The sequence below is a fragment of the Dermochelys coriacea genome, chromosome 1 (assembly GCF_009764565.3).
Source record: "Dermochelys coriacea isolate rDerCor1 chromosome 1, rDerCor1.pri.v4, whole genome shotgun sequence".
Lineage (NCBI taxonomy): Eukaryota > Metazoa > Chordata > Testudines > Dermochelyidae > Dermochelys > Dermochelys coriacea.
In genome coordinates, this window is record NC_050068.2 from 207,737,299 (window position 1) to 207,756,415 (window position 19,117).

At 45.0% G+C, this 19,117-nt stretch overlaps 1 protein-coding gene across 2 annotated transcripts in view; it reads right to left on the reverse strand.

Annotated features, from left to right (window-relative positions):
- USF3 (upstream transcription factor family member 3) overlaps positions 1-12,785 on the reverse strand; it is a 106,038-nt gene extending 93,253 nt beyond the window's left edge. The window contains exon 1 of one of the 2 annotated variants that reach the window (XM_038399188.2): positions 12,546-12,785. The gene's annotated coding sequence lies outside the window, so the exon portion shown is untranslated. The remainder of the gene's footprint in view (positions 1-12,545) is intronic. The other variant, XM_038399197.2, reaches the window with a different exon arrangement.
- Between the last annotated feature and the right edge of the window lie 6,332 nt (positions 12,786-19,117).

The window sequence follows — 19,117 nt, forward strand, 5'->3', positions numbered from 1 at the left end:
CAGGTGCAACCTCACCACTGAGTCTGTGTCCCAAGGGTGGGGATGCTGCAGGGTGATGTCCCACCTTTGTACAATCAGTGGCCTGTGCTCCCACTGCCACGTTGGAGCCTTTGCATTTATTTGTTGGCAAATAAAACCTGCAGAATTTTAAAATATTGTGCACAGAATTTTTAATGTTTTGGCGCAGAATGCCCTCAGGAGTAGCACATTGAAGGACACAGAACCTCAACCACCCACTGCTGTTGTAGACCCATAACGTTGGGCTGAGTTACTAGAGTCCTCAAAGCTTGAGAGTTAAAAAAAACTTCAAGTTACTGAAAATCCACTATTTACTCTAGTTCAAACCAGCAAGTGATCCGTGACCCATGCTGCAGAGGAAGACAAACCCTCCTACCCCTGCGGGGTCTCTGCCAATCTGACCTGGGGAAAAATTCCTTCCCAACCCCAAATACTGTGGTCAGTTAGATCTTGAGCATATGGGTGAGACCCACCAGTCAGACACCTGGAAAGAATTCTCTGTAGCAACTTAGAGCCTTACCCATCTAGTGCCCCATACCCAGTCATTGGTGATATATGCCAATAGCAGTCATGGATAGGCCATATGTCATTATAAGCAATCTCATACCATTCATAAACTTATCAAGGTCAATCTTAAAGTTTTTTGCCCCCAGTACTCCCCTTGGAAGGCTGTTCCAGAACTTCACTTCTTTAATGGTTAGAAACCTTTGTCTAATTACAAGCCTAAACTTACTGATGGCCAGTTTATATCTCATTTGTTCTTGTGCCAGTATTGGCCCTTAAACACGAGGGAGGTAAAGAGAGGAGTTATTTATTCCTCTGCTATAATGGCTGCTCACTATAAAATCTCCCCTGAGCCTTTATTTTGTTAAACTAAATAAGCCAAGGTCCTTAAGTCTCCTCTTGTAAGATAGGTTCTCCATTCCTCTGATCATCCTAGTAGCCCTTCTATGCACTTGTTCCAGTTTGAATTAATCTTTCTTAAAACACGGGAGGCCAGAATTGCATCCACTATTCCAGATGAGGGCTCACCAGTGCCTTGTATAAGGGTAATAACACTTCCCTATCTCTATTGCAAATACTTCACTGACGCATCCTAGGACTCCATTAGCTTTTTTACAGCTGTACCACATTGGCAGCTCAGTCATCCTGTGATCAACCAAACAGACCCAGGTCTTTCTCCTCCTGTCACTTTCAAATGGTACAGCCGCAGCTTATAGCAAAAATTCTTGTTAGTCCCTAAGTGCATGACCCTGAACTTGACACTATTAAATTTCATCCCATTTCTATTACTCATTTTCAGGGTGATCCAAATCTTCTTGCATGTTATTCAGGTCCTCCTCTGTATTGGCAATCCCTCCCAACTTTGCATTATCTGCAAATTTTATTAGCACAATGCAACTTTTTGTGTCAAGGTCATTAAAAAAAAATTAATGAAGATTGGTCCCAAGACTGATCCTTGAGTAACTCCATCAGTAATCTCCTTTCAACCTATAGGTTCATCTTTCAGCATGCCCATTGTAATCCCCCCTGTAACTACCTCCTTACCTACCTTTTAATTCTAATACAGGTTGAACCTCTCAGTCCAGCACCCTCAGGACCTGACCGGTGCTGAACCAGAGAATTTGCCAATCATGGGAGGTCAATGCAGAGTGCTAGCGGGTCTCCATCAGCGCAGGAAGTAGAGGTGCAGCATGCCCAGGCTTTGTGCCCAGCATACCCTCCCCACCCCCCAGATGTGATCATTTCTACTTCCATATATTTGTTCCCATTAGCTACCCTGTCACTGCCCCCAAGCTCCTCATTGCCTCTATTTTTAATAAGGGTAAAGTAGTCATTTAGTTGGATCATACCTAGATTACCTCTAATCTCCACCCCGTCCTTAGTATTTAGCAGTCCCACTTCTTTCCTTGTTTTTTTTTTTTTTAAATTACATTATTTATATGGCTAAAGATCCTCTTACTAGTGGTTTAAATTTTCTTTGCAAGGTCCAATGCTGTTTGGCTCCCACTTTCTCCCCTACACTTTCAGGCCTCTAACTGGTAGTTTTCCTGACTGATCCATCCCTTCATCCATTCCTTTTTGGCTTTCTGCTTTCTCTTAATAACTTGTTTGAGATGCTTGGTCCTCTAGTTTGATCATCAGTCCTTCACTTGAAGAAATCCACAGCTAAAACATTTTGCTCAAATTTCAAAACAAAACAAAAAAAAAATCCCCTTGGGGCAGAGAAGAGTGCTGGAAAATTTCAACTCAAAAAGTGAAAGTTTCACAAAACTATGAGGAAAAGTAACTGCTACCTCCAGTGAGTGGCTCTTCAACATATGTTGTCAATATATATTCCATTATTGGTGCACATTTGCCTGTGCCCTGACTGTCCCTGTGCCTCCAACCAAAGGCATAAAGGGCAGGGCAATCCCACCTGTGTCTCACTTTTTTGCCAATACAGAATCCAGGTGTCATCAGACTACATAATAGTGGGGTGGGAAGGCAGGTCATAGACTACATATAGACATCACATTTCAAAGAAATACATTTACTGTAAGGTATGTAACAGTTTCCAATTCTCTGAGTTCTTGTCCACGTATATTCTGCTATTGGTGATTCACCTACATTACAAGACGTGGGTGCAGCAATTCTAACCAATGATTGTAGGATAGCCCTACCAAAATTAGCATCATATCTTCATACTTCCACTATGGAGTAATGCTGGGTAAGTGTGTGCTCTGAAACCTTGGTAGCCGCCCTACATATTTCTAGTATGGAATATTTCTCAAAGAAGCTGCTTGTGCTCTTATAGAATGAGCTGTCACTCATTGGTGGGTCTATGTTGGCTCATTCATAGCACAGGCTGATACAAGTAGAAAGCCCATTAGAAAGTCTGTTGAAATAGCCTGACTTTTCAGCCTGTTCCCATAATCGATCTGGGGAACGCTCTAAGGCTGCATCTATACTACACACCACTGGTGGCAGTCTGTAGCACGTGTGTAGCTACAGTGAAAGGCTTCTCCCTGCTGTCTCCCCCATGCCAGAACCTTTTCCTGTGGCAGGAAAAGGCTCCAGAAGTGGGCAGGCAGAGGAACACTACATTGCTAAAAACAGCAGTGTAAACAGGGGAGGAATGACTTGGGCAAGCAGATAGCCAGGTACACATTGTGACAAAGTTCCTCCTCTGCCTTGGTGGGTCCTGTGCTTATTGGAGGATTTGCTCACCTCAGAGATTCACGGCAGCCCTCAGTTTGGCCACTTTTATTAGTGGCTCAAACTTGCCATTCACTCAGCTAACCTCATCACTGGCCAGCATGGGGAAAAGGAAGGAGAACAATCCCTGCAGTCTCTCCTGGTTCACCTAGTGGGTTGGGGAACAGGCCAGAGACCTTCCCCTCTGGTGGGACCACAGTCCAGGTCAACTCCTCCTGTATCCAATAGGGAGTTGAGGGGATGGGGGGAACCCGGGCCCGCCCTCTACTCCAGATTCCAGCCCAGGGCCATGTGGATCACCGCTGTCCACAGTGTTTCCTGTAACACCTGTGTGATTGTTACAACTCCCTAGGCTACTTCCCCATGGCCTCTTCCCAACAGGACCTTCCTCCTGATTCTAGATAGCATTTGTACTCCTCAGTCCCCCAACAGCACGTGCTCTCACTCTCAACTCCTTGGGCCCTCCCCCCACTGACTGAAGTGAGGTCCTTTTTAAACCAGGTGCCCTGATTAGCCTGCTTGTCTTAATTGATTCTAGCAGCTTCTTAATTGGCTCCAGGTGTCCTAATTAGCCTGTCTGCCTTAATTGGTTCCAGCAAGTTCCTGATTGTTCTGGAACTGCCCGTTACCTTACCCAGGGAAAAGGGACCGGTTAACCTGGGGCTAATATGTCTGCCTTCTATCGCTCTCCTGTAGCCATCTGGCCTGACCCTGTCACAATACCCACACTCTTCAGGCATGTCTCTACTCGGCTAAGCCATGTCTCACTGACTACATTGTAATTTATACCTGTATTAGGTGGACTGTGCATGTACACACACTACACACTGTCAAAAGAAGGAAGCAGTGTAGAAGCACCCTAGGAGTCTTAGTTCTATCATAAGAATATCTAAAGCGTATAGCTTAACCTCACTTCTTTTTGAATGTGGTTTTGGGAAAAATACAAGTAGGTGCATACAATTGCTTAGATGGAAGTGACAGTAGCTTCAGCACATTTAGGGTGAGGTCTTACTGGTCTTTCAGAAAGATCGTAATTAGGCGGTCTCCCATTAATTCTCGTATCTCCCCTACCTGAGAGTCTATACTGATGGAAAGACAGAACAGGAAATGTTTATATAATGGCTTGAAAGGTGGACCAATTAACCCTACCAGTACAAGATTTAGAATTTAGATTCTAGCAAGGAGGTGGTTCTCTGACTAGGGGATATACCCTCACAAGGCCTTTTACAAACCAAGCTACTGTAGGGTGTGAAAAAGTGGAAAACTCCTGAATTGAAGGGTGAAAAGCAAAACTGACTGATAAGGTCAGAGTGCTCACTGAGAATCCGGAATTCTTTAATGATAGAAGGTACATCTTTATGACTGGTACCTGAGATAGAGACTGAAATTACTGGTTTTGAGCAAAGACAGTGCATCATTTCCATTTGGCAAAATACACCTCAGAGTTTTCTATTGTGGATGAGAATGTTGTGTGCCTCAGTGGAACAGATTGCCTCTCCAGCCAAGTGTAATATTTCAGACTGTCAAGTCCTCCATCTGGATCTACACTTCTTACCCCACACAGCATGGCTGGCTAACATCAGTTGAGACAATTTTTTTTTTTTTTGAGGCTGGATTCTTTAGGCCCAAGAATCATAAACTACTATGAACATTTTGCCTGAATTTTCTGAGATTCATCATGATAAATGGAATTGGAGAGTAAGTGTACATCAGATCCAGAGATCATATATTTGGGCGAGGGATCCCCAACTCCATCCTCCTCCAGAGCGGTCTGGACTGAGCTTAGGTCACTGCGATGTGCATTGCTCGGAGGTTCTTTTTCACACCGCTGTGTGATGCAAATTAGATCAACTTAGGCAATACTGTAGACCTGCCCTCAGAAAGCAAAAGAAAAGCCCCTTCTCCTTCACGTATTGCCTTGTCTCTAAAGGCTGGGAGGAGGATTTCGTTTGTTTGGAACTTTGTTAATAAAACTAGACCCCCCCAAGAAGAGCTGTTATTTGACTGGTGAAAGGCTGTTTTGAGCTGAAACACCATGAGGGGAAACTGTGGCAGGGCACCACAGACTCGCTTCTAGCCTCAAGGAGTTGCACAGAAGCTGACTCAGTTACAAGGACATTGAAAAATTGGAGTGGGCAAAGAAAAAAGAGCCACAAAAATTATTTGAGGGCTAGAGAAATGCCTTACAATGAAAAAAAGTTAGAGCTCAGTCTAAGACAAAGACATCATCATCATACATACATCAAGGTATCTTCACATGGACAAAATACCGGGTTCTTAGGGGCTATTTAATATAGCCAAGGAAAGCAGAACAAGAAGCAAACAAAAATGAACAAGAAGCAGAACAAGAAGCAATGGCTGGAAGCTGAAGACAGATAAATTCAAAGTAGAAATTAGGAGCACATTTTTAATAATGAAAATTATGAACAATTGAAACAGACTATCAAGGGAAATGGTGGATTCTCCATCTTTTGCTGTCTTCAACTCAAGAGTGGATACCATTGTAGAAGATATTTTACTCAAAACAAAAAGTTGTTAATGGGTTTAATAGAAGGTTGAAATTCTCTAGTGATATACAGGTCAGACTAGATGATCTACTGATCCCCTCAGACTTGAAAATTTCTGAATCCTGCAACTGGCTTTTCTGTGCCCATAATTTTAATCAAACTTTCTCCCCCATATGGATGTTTGGTGAACATCTCCTTATGGAAGGCACAGAGGACCAAATGAAGCAGAAATTCTGTGCAGAAATTCACAAAGTAACTTCCCTTCTGTGCAAAACGGTCTTATACAAATACTTAGGAATGCTTAAACAAAGGTGTCATCAGTGGTCAGCATTAACAGCAGCAACAAATGCTCAATTATTATTTTACAATGTCAGTGTCAAAGGGAACAGGTGCAACGGATTATGTCAATTGAATACACATTTTATTAATGGTGAGTCATGCATTTCACTCATTACACTTGCAGTTAAGTCTGATCACAGAAAAATTAGACATTTGACCCTTTATCTATTTCCATCAGATATTTTTGTGCATGATAGCAAATGCACTGGAAGAAAACGATGAATTTCGGCACATGCATCTCACAGTAGTAACCTATGCTTTTTCAGGTATCATTTGCTGACTATTCAGACAAAAAGGAAATATGCCAACTCCCAGAAAAATCCTTTATCTGCCCTCTCTGTAGAGCTTGTACATAGCATTAATATTAAGGCTGTCAAGCATTTAAAAAAATTAATTGCGATTAATCACACTGTTGAACAATAGAATACCATTTATTTAAATATTTTTGGATGTTTTCTACATTTTCAAATATATTGATTTCAATTACAACACAGAATACAAAAGTGTACAGTGCTCACTTTTTTATTTTTGATTACAACTATTTGCACTGTAAAAAAACCAAAAGAAATAGTATTTTTCAATTCCTCTAATACGAGTACTATAGTGTAATCTCTATCATGAAAGTTGAACTTACAAAATGTAGAATTATGTACAAAAAAAACTGCATTCAAAAACAAAACAATTTAAAACTTTAGAGCCTACAAGTCCACTCAGTCCTACTTCTTGTTCAGCCAATCGCGCAAACAAACAAGTTCGTTTACATTTGCAGGAGATAATGCTACCCGCTTATTGTTTACAATGTCACCTGAAAGTGAGAACAGGCATATTCTCATGGCACTGTTGTAGCTGGCATCGCCAGATATTTACATGTCAGACACACTAAAGATTCATATGTCTCTGCATGCTTCAACCACCTTTCCAGGGGACATGCGTCTATGTTAATGACGGGTTCTGCTCGATAACAATCCAAAGCAGTGCAGACAAACGCATGTTCATTTTTATCCTCTAAGTCAGATGCCACCAGCAGAAGGCTGATTTTCTTTTTTGGTGGTTCGGGTTTTGTAGTTTCCGCATCTGAGAATTGCTCTCTTAAGACTTCTGAAAGCATGCTCCACACCCGATCCCTCTCAGATTTTGGAAGGCACTTCAGATTCTTAAACCTTGGGTCGAGTGCCATAGCTATCTTTAGAAATCTCACATGGGTACCTTCTTTGTGTTTGTCAAATCTGCAGTGAAAGTGTTCTTATAAAATGAAGAACATGCGCAGGGTCATCATGCAAGACTGCTACAACATAAAATATATGGCAGAATGTGGGTAAAACAGAGCAGGGACATACAATTGTCCCCCAAGGAGTTCAGTCAGTCAAATTTAATTAACACTTATTTATATTAAAAAAAAAGCGTTATCAGCATGTCCTCTGGAACGGCAGCCAAAGCATGAAGAGGCATACAAATATTTACCATATCTGGCACGTAACACCTTGCAATGCCAGCTACAAAAGTGACATGCAAATGCCTGTTCTCACTTTCTGGTGACATTGTTAATAAGAAGTGGTCATCATTATCTCCTATAAATATAAACAAACTTGTTTATCTTAGCAATTGGCTGAATGAGAAGTAGGACTGAGTGGAGTTGTAAGCTCTAATGTTTTACATTGGTTTTGGTTTTAAGTGCAGATATGCAACACAAAAAAAAAATCTACATTTATAAATTGCACTTTCATGACAAAGAGATTGCACTACAGTACTTGTATGAGGTGAATTGAAAACTACTATTTCTTTTCTCATTTTTACAGTGCAAATATTTGTAATCAAAAATATACACATTGATTTCAATGACAACACAATACAATATATATGAAAAATGTAGAAAACATCCAAAATATTAAATAAATTTCAATAGGTATTCTATTGTTTAACCGTGCAAATAAAACTGATTAATCGCAATTAAATTTGAGTTAATTGTGTGAGTTAACTGTGATTAATCAACACCCCTAACTAATATTTAAAATGTTTCAAACATTGATTAGTTCATTAGATGTCGTTATCAACATTACCTGCATAACAGAGTTTGTTAAATCAAAGGTATTGTGATTATAGAATCATAGAAGATTAGGGTTGGAAGAGACCTCAGGAGGTCACCTAGTTCAAACCCCTGCTCAGAGCAGGGCCAACCCCAACTAAATCATCCCAGCCAATGCTTTGTCAAGCAGTGCCTTAAAAACCTCTAAGGATGGAGAGTCCACCATCACCCTAGGTAACCCATTCCAGTCCTTCACCACCCTCCAAGTGAAATAGTGTTTCCTAATATCTAACTTAAACCTCCCCCACTGCAACTTGAGACCACTGCTTCTTGTTCTGTCATCTGCCACCACTGAGAACGGCCTAGCTTCATCCTCTTTGGAACCACCCTTCAGATAGTTGAAGGCTGCTATCAAATCCCCCCTCACTCTTCTTTTCTGCAGACTAAATAACCCCAGTTCCCTCAGCCTCTCCTCATAAGTCATGTGCCCCGCCCCCTAACCATTTTTGTTGCCTTCTGCTGGACTCTCTCCAATTTGTCCACATCCTTTCTGTAGTGGGGGGGGGTCCAAAACTGGATGCAATACTCCAGATGTGGCCTCACCGGTGCCCAATAGAGGGGAATAATCACTTCCCTCGATCTGCTGGCAATGTTCCTACTAATGCAGCCCAATATGCCATTAGCTTTCTTGGCAACAAGGGCACACTCTTGACTCATATCCAGCTTCTCATCCACTGTAATCCCCAGGTCATTTGCTGCAGAACTGCCAATTAGCTAGTCGTTCCCCAGCCTGTAGCAGCGCATGGGATTTTTCCGTCCTAAGTGGAGGACTCTGCACTTGTCCTTGTTGAACCTCATCAGATTTCTTTTGGCTCAATCCTCCAATATGTCTAGGTCACTCTGGACCCTATCCCTAACCCTTCAGCATATCTACTTCTCCCCCAAGATTAGCATCATCCGCGAACTTGCTGAGGGTGCAATCCATCCTTCATCCAGATCATTAATGAAGATGTTGAACAAAACCAGGCCCACATCTGACCTCTGAGGCACTCTAATTGATACCAGCAGATAGATATCGAGCTGTTGATCACTACCCGTTGAGCCCAATGATCTAGACAGCTTTCTATACACCTTATAGTCCATTCATCCAATCCATACTTCTTTAACTTGCTGGCAAGAATACTGTGGGAGACAGTATCAAAAGCTTTGCTAAAGTCAAGGTATATCACATCCACCACTTTTCCCCATATCCACAGAGCCAGTTATCTCATCATAGAAGGCAATCAGGTTGGTCAGGCATGACTTGCCCTTGGTGAATCCATGTTGACTGTTCCTGATCACCTTCCTCTCCTCCAAGTGCTTCAAAATGGACTCCTTGGGGACCTGCTCCATGATTTTTCCAGGGACTGAGGTGAGGCTGACCGGTCTGTAGTTCCCCAGATTCTCCTTCTTCCCTTTTTTAAAGATGGGCACTATATTTGTCTTTTTCCATTCATCGGGACCTTCCCCGATTGCCACAAGTTTTCAAAGATAATGGCAAATGGCTCTGCAATCACATCAGCCAACTCCCTCAGATGCATTGCATCCGGTCCCATGGACTTGTGCATGTCCAGCTTTTCTAAATAGTTCTTTATCTGTTCTTTCACCACTGAGGGCTGCTCACCTCCTCCCCATACTGTGCTGCCCAGTGCTGCAGTCTGGGAGCTGACCTTGTCTGTGAAGACAGAGGCAAAAAAGCATTGAGTACTTCAGCTTTTTCCACATCATCTATCACTAGGTTGTCTCCCTCTTTCAGTAAGGGTCCCACAATTTCCCTGACCTTTTTCCTTGTTGCTAACGTATCTGTAGCAACCCTTCTTGTTACCCTTCACATCTCTTGCTAGCTGCAACTCCAGTTGTGCTTTGGCCTTCCTGATTACACTCCTGCATGCTCGAGCAATATTTTTATACTCCTCCCTAGTCATCTGTCCACGTTTCCACTTCTTGTAAGCTTCCTTTTTGTGTTTAAGCTCACCAAAGGTTTCTTTGTTAAACCAAGCTGGTTGCCTGCCATATTTGCTATTCTTTCTGCTCATAGGGATGGTTTGTTCTTGTGCCCTCATTAAGGTTTCTTTAAAATACAGCCAGCTCTCCTGGACTCCTTTCCCCCTTGTATTAGCCTCTCAGGGGATCTTGCCCATCATTTCTCTGAGGGAGTCAGACCCCTGGTGGTCAAAGTCTGCTTTTCTAAAGTACAGGGTTCGTATTCTGCTGCTCTCCTTTCTTCAGGATCCTGATCTCGACCATCTCATGGTCACGTCTGCCCAGGTTGCCACCCACTTCTACTTCCCCTACCAATTCTTTCCCGTTTGTGAGCAGCAGGTTAAGAGGAGCATGGCCCCTAGTTGGTTCCCCCAGCATTTGCACCAGGAAGTTGTCACCAACACTCTCCAAAAACTTCCTGAGTTGTCTGTGCACTGCTGTATTGCTCTCCCAGATGTCAGTGTGATTGAAGTCCCACATGAGATCCAGGGCCTGTGATCTGGAAATGTCTGTTAGCTGTCCAAAGAAAGCCTTGTCCTCATCCTCCTGGTCTGGTGGTTTCTAGCAGATGCCCACCACGACATCACCCTTGTTGCTCTCTCTCTCTCCTCTAAACGTAACCCAAAAACGCTTAACAGGCTTTTGTCCAGTTTCATATTGGAGCTCTGGGCAATCATACTGCTCTCTTACACACAGTGCAACTCCTCCACCTTTTCTCCCCGACCTGTCCTTCCTGAACAGTTTATTCCCATCCATGACAGTGCTCCAGTCATGTGAGTTACCCCACCAAGTCTCTGTTATTCCAACCACATCATAGTTCCTTGACTGTGCTAGGTCTTCCAATTCTTCCTGCTCGTTTCCCAGGCTTCTTATGTTTGTGTACAGGCACCTAAGATAACTAGCTGATTGCCCTACTTTCTCAGTATGAACCAGGAGGCCTCCCCTGTTGCACCCTCCTTGTGTTTCCTCCCGTTATCCCACTTCCCCGCTTACCTCAGGACTTAGGTCTCCACCCCCCAGCGAACCTAGTTTAAAGCCTAAAGTTTATAGGTACAAAGTTGTTGGGATAACATGAAACATTGGAAACCATTTTGCATGTTTCCATAAACTTCATAATGGAACAGCAGTTGCAGGGACATGTCACTTACGATGACCCAGTAATTTTGTCATATAACCCATCAAAAGCCAGCTCCTTATTCAACCCCTATCATAGAAGTGGGATGGAGGCATGACAAGTGGCAGCATATTGCCCACAAACAAGGTTTCAGTGTGGGGAATGGCATAGCCCACTCCTTCAGACCACTAAGTTGTAGGGATGTCTCTTTTGGGGTGTTGACACGTACAGCTAGTCAAACCTCAGCTCCTAATTATATATTAAATAATCAGATAAGTAATTGGTAATTTAACTATTTATCACATTCATTCACATTAAATTGATGAACATTCTAAAAATTTAGTTGATATATTTTTAAATAACATTGGTCTTTGAATAAGGAACTAGGAACCACAAGTAAAGAGCTAGTCCCATGATTAAGGAATCAACTTCAGCATCACCTAGTACGGATGCAGCTACAGCAGTATAAAGGTATTTATAGGGCTATAGCTTATTCCAATAGAAAAAGCAGAATAAGTGATCCTGATATAACGGTATACGTGTTCCTTAAAAGTGCATCCATACAGGAGCTGTACCCGTGTAACTATTTTTGATTATAACCCCCATACCAGGGATAGTCAATTATTTTTGTCAAGTTCCAAATTTCTTGATCAAGGTACAGTCAAGGTCCAGACTCCAGAGAAAATAAAAACAACAACAACAACAACGATAATGAGTAACTAAAAAGATTTCAGGGTCCATTCAAAAGCCTCTGGAAGTCCGGATTTGGCCCATGGTCCATCTACTAACTACCTCTCCCGTGCCCCACACCCATGGGCAAAACAGTTAGACACACAAGTGCTGCTCTCCTGGGTCTGTCCCAACAGGGAATCCCAGCTCAAGATTAAGGCCTGTGGACTCACCAAGCAAAGGCACCTTTGCACAGCGCTGACCTGTACTACGCCCTTCCCGTGGGGCGGGTTTGCCAGGCTGCAGAGACAGACAAAGCCACAGGCGCGCACGGGGGTTTCACAGCAAGGGTCAGAGCTCCGGGGGTGCCCGCGGGGGGGGGGGGGCGCCCCGGGCAAAGCCGGATGCTTCCCGCTCCCGGCCTCTCCAAGGCTTCCTGCCCGTTTGACATCCCGGGCGTCGCTCGGGTCCCCGCCCCCGCCCCCCCAAGGAGCGAGCACCGCCCCGCAGCGCCCTCAGCCGCCGGCCCGAAGAGCCCCGCTCCGCTAACGGCTGCGGGACGGGACGAGGCTGCACCGGCCCCTGTCCAGCAGCCCCCGCTGCTGCCCCCCTCCCCCAGTTTCGGCTCCGCCCGGAGGCAGCGAGCGGCACTCACCGGCGGGCAGGGCAGACTCGGCAGCCCCACCGCGGGGACCATCCTCCGGACGGGCGCCCCGCGTCTCCCACAGGCTCCACTCCGATCCCCTCAGCGCCCCTCACTCGCACCCGAACCTGCTGGACGCACACGCGGCCCGCAGCAGCCAATCAACGACCACATGCTGCGTTGCCTGCACCAATCCGCGAGCCAGCCGCGGGGGAGACCTGCGCCGTACCCATCGCTGCCCTGGACTGACCAATCAGACACAGAGAGGATGGAAAAGCCTAAAAGCAGCCAACAATTCAGGTTGCACAAAACAGGAACTGCTGGTGATTGGCAACCCGCGGAGCAAGTGAGCAGCGGGAATAGGAAGCGGAGGGCGGGAATATGCCTTAAAGGAGACGCGGGGGAGCGCGCGCGTGCGCGTGCGCGCGGAGAGGCTGGCCGGGAGTCGCTAAAGGGGGATAGGCCCTTGGCGGTTGCTGCCGCCGGGGAGTCTCTGAGCTGGCCCAGGGCCGCGGCCGGAACTGTCCGATGCTGGGGCGGGCTCTTGACGGGTCGCTCCCCTCGCACCGGCCCCTCCTGCAGGAGCCCTCAGCCCCGCCTCCCTCTCCGCTGCCAGGCCCCGCCCCAGTGCTCCCAGACCCCTCCCTCGCCGCCTCGCCACGCCCGGGGACGGGAGGGCAGAGCCGAGCCACGTGCCCCCTACTGTGTACGGCCGAGGGGGGCGGGGCTCCCTGCCCCAGCGTTGATTGGCTGCTCTTCCCGGGGAGGCGGGCAGCTGGCGCAGGTAGCCAATGGGAGGGTCCCTCCCTTGCAAGGGCTCCGAATCCCTAGAGGTCTTGTTGTCCGGATCCAGGCACTACTGGGGGGACGCCGAGGTTTTCTGGGGGCCGCAGCCGCTCATCCAGAGATGTGCCTAGTTTTACCACAGGCTACATAAAAAGCACTAGTGAAGTCCGTGTGAATGAGATTTTCATGCAGTGACCGGTTTATAATATTATACCCTGAAGTGTGAGTAGGAGACTTCTGGTCCACTTGATCTATGAGTACGAGCCATTTTTCAGTAAGAGTGCGCAGCGACGCTTTTGTATTTTGATGTCTGCTTTTGAGTTGACACTTGGGGTACACGAGACAAATCAGCTGCCTGAAAGGGGTACAAGTAGTCTGGAAAGGTTGAGAGCCACTGCCCTCAAGGGCTAGAGCTTTGTATCCCCAGGCAGAGCCCTGGCCCTTGGGGACCTAGTGCCGGAGCTGATGACCCTAAGCTGGGGTGAAGGTGGGCCACTGCCATCCTGTTGCTCAGTCCCTGGGGGAGGGGGAGATTTTGATACACCTGAAGGCTCATATGAACTTCCTGCACTGGACTTCCCCAGAAGCCTGAGCTGCCACATTGAGGTCCCAGCCCACCAGAGTGGACCTGGATGTCATGCCAGCATCGTTCCCAGGGCCCGTGTGAACTGCATGCCAATAGGAACTGCGTGATTGCCAGTGCCCTGCATGCAAGTTTACAATTGGTTGTAATGTGCCTTTTTAATTTTTTTTCCCCTTCTTTACAAATGCTTTCTTGCATTTTAATTTTTTCCCCATTCCTCACAACCCTCCGGTACACTTTTGCAGCCCCCTTGTAGGTCACATCCCACAGCTTGAGAAATGCTTGTTTAGGGCCTTCCCTACCAGCCTATCCCCAGCTGACCACTACCTGGGTTCTGTGACTGGTTCATTCTCCATAAGGACCCACCACTGGGTTCTTCATACCCTCAGACCCTAGACAGTTCCCACAACTACTTCTTGTTCTTCCATCACGGAGAGAGACACACAAGGTCTCACTTCATTTCTGCACTCCCCAACTGAAAGGCAGTCTTTTACATAGTCTTGCCTCAGCAGGCCCTGCTTCTAGCTTGAAGTCAAGTATTAGAGGGGTAGCTGTGTTAGTCTGTAGCCACAAAAACAATGAGGAGTCCGGGGGTACCTTAAAGACTAACAGATTTATTTGGGCATAAGTTTTTGTGGATTAAAAAACCCGCTGCTTCAAATGCATGGAGTGAAAATTACAGATACAAGCATAAATATATACTGGCACATGAAGAGAAGGGAATTACCTTACAAGTGGAGAACCAATGTTGAAGGCCAATTCAGTCAGGGTGGATGTGGTCCACCCCCAATAAGTGATGAGGAGGTGTCAATACCAAGAGAGGGAAAATTGCTTTTGTAGTGAGCCAGCCACTCCCAGTTCCTATTCAAGCCCAAATTGATGGTGTTAAGTTTGCAAATGAATTGTAGCTCTACAGTTTCTCTTTGAAGTCTGTTTTTGAAGTTTTTTTTTGTCGAAGAATGGCTAAAAGTGGGAAGGGTTAAGTGTGGGCTGGAGGAAGCATTCGGGGCTCACCTGGGAAGCTGACTGAGGTTAGATGGATGGAGAGAGCAGAGCTCGAACAATGGGATTCACTACAGCTTGGCTAGGTTCTGAACTAAACAGAATGGACTATGCTTTATTCTTCATTCCTGTGTTAACCTAGGGACTTCCTATGCTGTGTTCCAGATGACTAATAAACCCTACTGTTTTGACAACGCTGCGTGAGTGTCACTGCAAATGCTTGGAGACATACATTGATCCCTAAAAGCCTACACATCTCCATCAGGGGTCTGTCTCAGCCAGACTTGCTGAACAGGGCTCACCGTGTGAAGGAGATGTGCTGCAGGCCAGAGGTCCTGCCTAAGGAAGCAGTAAAGTCACGTGGCTTATTGTGGAGGAAGAGTGAGACACTTAGAGTCTGGCACACTGTAGAAGTTTCTTTAGAGACCATTCCAAAGCTGGGGCCACAGCACTGATCCTGTGGACCCCTGACACTACCTCCCTTTCCATTTGCAATTTAACAATATCCATGTGGCAATCTTAGCAAATTCTCTCACTGAATAGTTAAGAGAGGTAGCTCAGTATGTCCAATCTAATCACTGTAGACCACCCACAACTGCACTTATTCTGAGAAGCTCTGTAAGTGAGTGGATTTGGATCTGCCATATGAAAGACCTGGCTTCTATTGCCAGGTCTACTTGAAGTGATGTTGAGCAACTTCACACTTGTAAAATGGGATGGGGCTAATGCTCAAGTGTCCTGCAGGACTGGGGTATAAGTAGAGCCCTGCAAATCTGTGGACCATTTTTGCGGATCGCATGCAGATACAAATTTTTTATCTGCACAGGGCTGTAAATATAGAATCTCAAAGGTGGGGAAGCAGCTATCTGCAGCTCTTAGCCTATAAGATTGCTCCCCGCCTTGCAAATCCTATATTCTCCCCTTACCCCGTACGTACGTACTTAGCAGAAACAGCTGCCTCCCTCTCCAGCTGACCTCAATAATGAAGTTGGGAGAAGTTTCCTAAATAGTTTGGCTACTTAAACTGTTGTGATAGGACCACAGGGGATTTTGCTGCCTGTCTTGATCTATCACATCTCCTATTTCAGTATGCAAGGGAGAGGGAATAGAGGCTGCTTCCCTGCTATCCAGATCCTCATAGGCTATGAACTGCAGCCAGCTGCTTCCCCGCCTTTGAGATCTTATATACCAGAGGTGGTCAAACTTACTGACCCTCTGAGCTGCGTACAATAATATTCAGAAGTTCAAGAGTCAGGCGCACCACCTGGGTCTCGGGACTTCTGCCCTGTGGCAAGATAGTGGGGCTTGGGGCTTTAAACCTGGAGGGAAAGGGATCTCTGGGCTTCAGCCCCACTCCTGCTGAAATTCCGAGCCCCATCAGGTGCCTCCCCAAGGGCTGAAGCCCCACCACCCTGCTGGAGGGCAGAAGCCCTGAGCTTCCCGCACCCCCTCCCAGTCCGATAGGTGGAGAACAGGGGGAAGCATACTTTAACTGTCAAAGAGCCACATGTGGCTCAGGAGCTGTGGTTTGACCACCCCTGCTATATGCAGTGCATGCATGCATGCACACAAGCTGCTCCTCCTGAGAGGCACTGTGAGAGTGTGCGCTGCTGTGGGTGTAGTACAGATAGATAAAAAGACTGAGTGCAGATCACAGGTTGATTCTTGCAGATGCGGATCCACATTTTTGTATCTATGCAGAAGTCTAGGTAAAAGGATCTGGTCAGCACTAAGGGGTATGAAGTGCAGGTATATAAACAGTAGTAGATAGACACGAGACCATAATTCACATTCTCCCACGTTCTCCTAAAGCCCATGGTTATGTCCATCTCATAGATTGCAGGCTAGTTGGATGGTCTGTCATTTACAGCAAAATCATGTAGACTTCAGATGTCTGTTTCCTTCTCTTCATTTCTATTATGAAATTATTGATGCCCGTCTAAGCAAGACACGTACCCCTCAACTGTGCTGTGTTTTAGGTGACAGTGAGCAGCAAAGACACACCTACAAGGCAAATTGGATGAGATATGCTAGATGGACTTTGGTAGGGGGTGGGCTATAATACTGCAAGGGAGAGAGATTGTAGTCCTCAGCTGATGACTCTCAGCAGAAGTGAAGAGAGCAATCCCGGGGCAAGCAGACATGCCCCACAGCAGCCTCTGCTGCCATCCCCTGTCTCCCTGTCCTCTTTCTGGTCCTGATATATCACAGCTAAGGAGTTTGAGATGACAGCAGCTGCAGCAGTGTGGAGCACAAATTTGCCAGCTTCTGCTGCTGGTGGGACCAGAGCTCTAAGCTCCACTCCTGATACAGCTTTAGCACTAGCTGTGCCCTTCAGGTTCCCCAGTAAGTCAAGCGACAGCTGGTATCTTCAGCGTTGGCAGCAGTGCATTCTATCCAGGCTCACAGCAGCCTGGCCCATCACACTGCAGAACCAGAAACTAAGACCAATAAGTTCAACTACTGCTTTTGGGAGCAGGTTTTTTTGTGATAAGAAGTGGCTGTGAACTGGGCAAGTCCCATGATGTAAGTTATGGGGGTACTGCCCATAGCACTGTCCAGCTTTACTAAAAAAAGCTAAATTGGAAATTTTAAAACCAGGTAATTTTAATGGGGGAGTTTGTATCTTGGGAATCTCTTGATCAAGCGATCGCATCTGGTTGCACAGCAGTTTTTAGGCCAGTTTGACTATGCACATACATTTTAAAGTACTATGAAAAATTGCTCTTATACAGAAACTGTATCAAAAGCTTAACTCTGGGGCAACTTCTGGTGCCTCATATTTAGCATTTTGGGATAAAGTTACTTTGTAAGTCAGTCTTGCTGGGATGTATTAAGGAAATAGATGTTGCAATTACTTTAAATTGGTCATTTCTTTTGTTTGTAGTGCTTAAAGTTTTCAGAGTGGTAGCTGTGTTAGTCTAGATCAGCAAAAAGAACGAGGAGTACTTGTGGCACCTTAGAGACTAATAAATTTGTTAGTCTCTAAAGTGCCACAAGTACTCCTCGTTCTTAGTGCTTAAAGAGACTCTCACAGCCTTATCTGAGTTAATGGAGCTTTTTAAAAAGAAAAAAACAAAACAGGTAAGTTTTGCCCCTTCCTAGGCAGTGCCTGGAGCTACTACTGACAGATTGTCCATGCCTCTTTTAGAGAGGACACTACCAACAATCCTAAAGAAACCTCTTAATACTACCAATCTCAATCAATCATTGTCTAATTTCACTTCCCAGGTAAGGTTACAGTGATGGACCAAGTCCAGCAACATGTTTGCCTCCTGCAGCATCTTAGATGATGATCCCTTCCACTGTGGTTTAAGATCAGAATATAGCGCAACTTTAAAAAAAAGAAAAGGTTTGGGGGGGGATTTCCAGCTGCTTTTGGAGCTTAGGGAACTAAGTGTGGCCAAAATCCTTGTTATACACTCCTCCAGGTTATAATTGATATTGCAATAGTGTCTGAATTGTGCTTGGCAATTTGCATGCACAGTTATATATTTATAATATAAAAATATGCTTTTTGAGGTAGCTGTGGGGGTTGAAGCAAAGGAGAGAGTGTAATAGTGGGAAAGAACCATTGGAATGAAAGAGAAAGTGAAAAAGGGCAAGAAGTAGGTCTGAGCAGGAAACATTTTTCCCATCCTGCAATATATATATTTTTTAATCTCAAAGTTCCCATCCCACATCAGAATGAAAAAAGTCAAAAGTTTTTACAAACCCAATAAATTGAAAAGATTGGTTCAGGTCAATTAGAACATTTTCATTTTGATAATTTCAAAGCTTTGTTTCAATTTTTTTCATTTTTGTCTTTAGCTTTTTTTTTAATAAAAAATTGTAATTTTTAAATAAATTTCTAAAGTAGTTTTGAATCAAAACTTGAAATTTTTCATTTAGAAAATGTTGAAACAAGATCTTTTGAGGATATGAAAAATGTTGAAAAGGTTTTGAAGTTTGGAAATTAGTTTTGTACTAACAGTTTTGGTTGTGTTGAATTGGCATTTTTCGACAAAAAGTGTTTTGTCAAAACATTCTGACCAGCTCCAGCAAATGACGCTATGAACAAGGTGGAGCTGGGCAGCAGTTGCAGCAGTGGGAACAGGATGAAAAGTAACTTTTTCTTTGATCCAAAACAGATTCACAGTGTTTTCAGCACCTTAAGACCACTTACTTCTACAGGTATAGACTACAGCTGCCTGCTTTTATAGCATTTCTCACA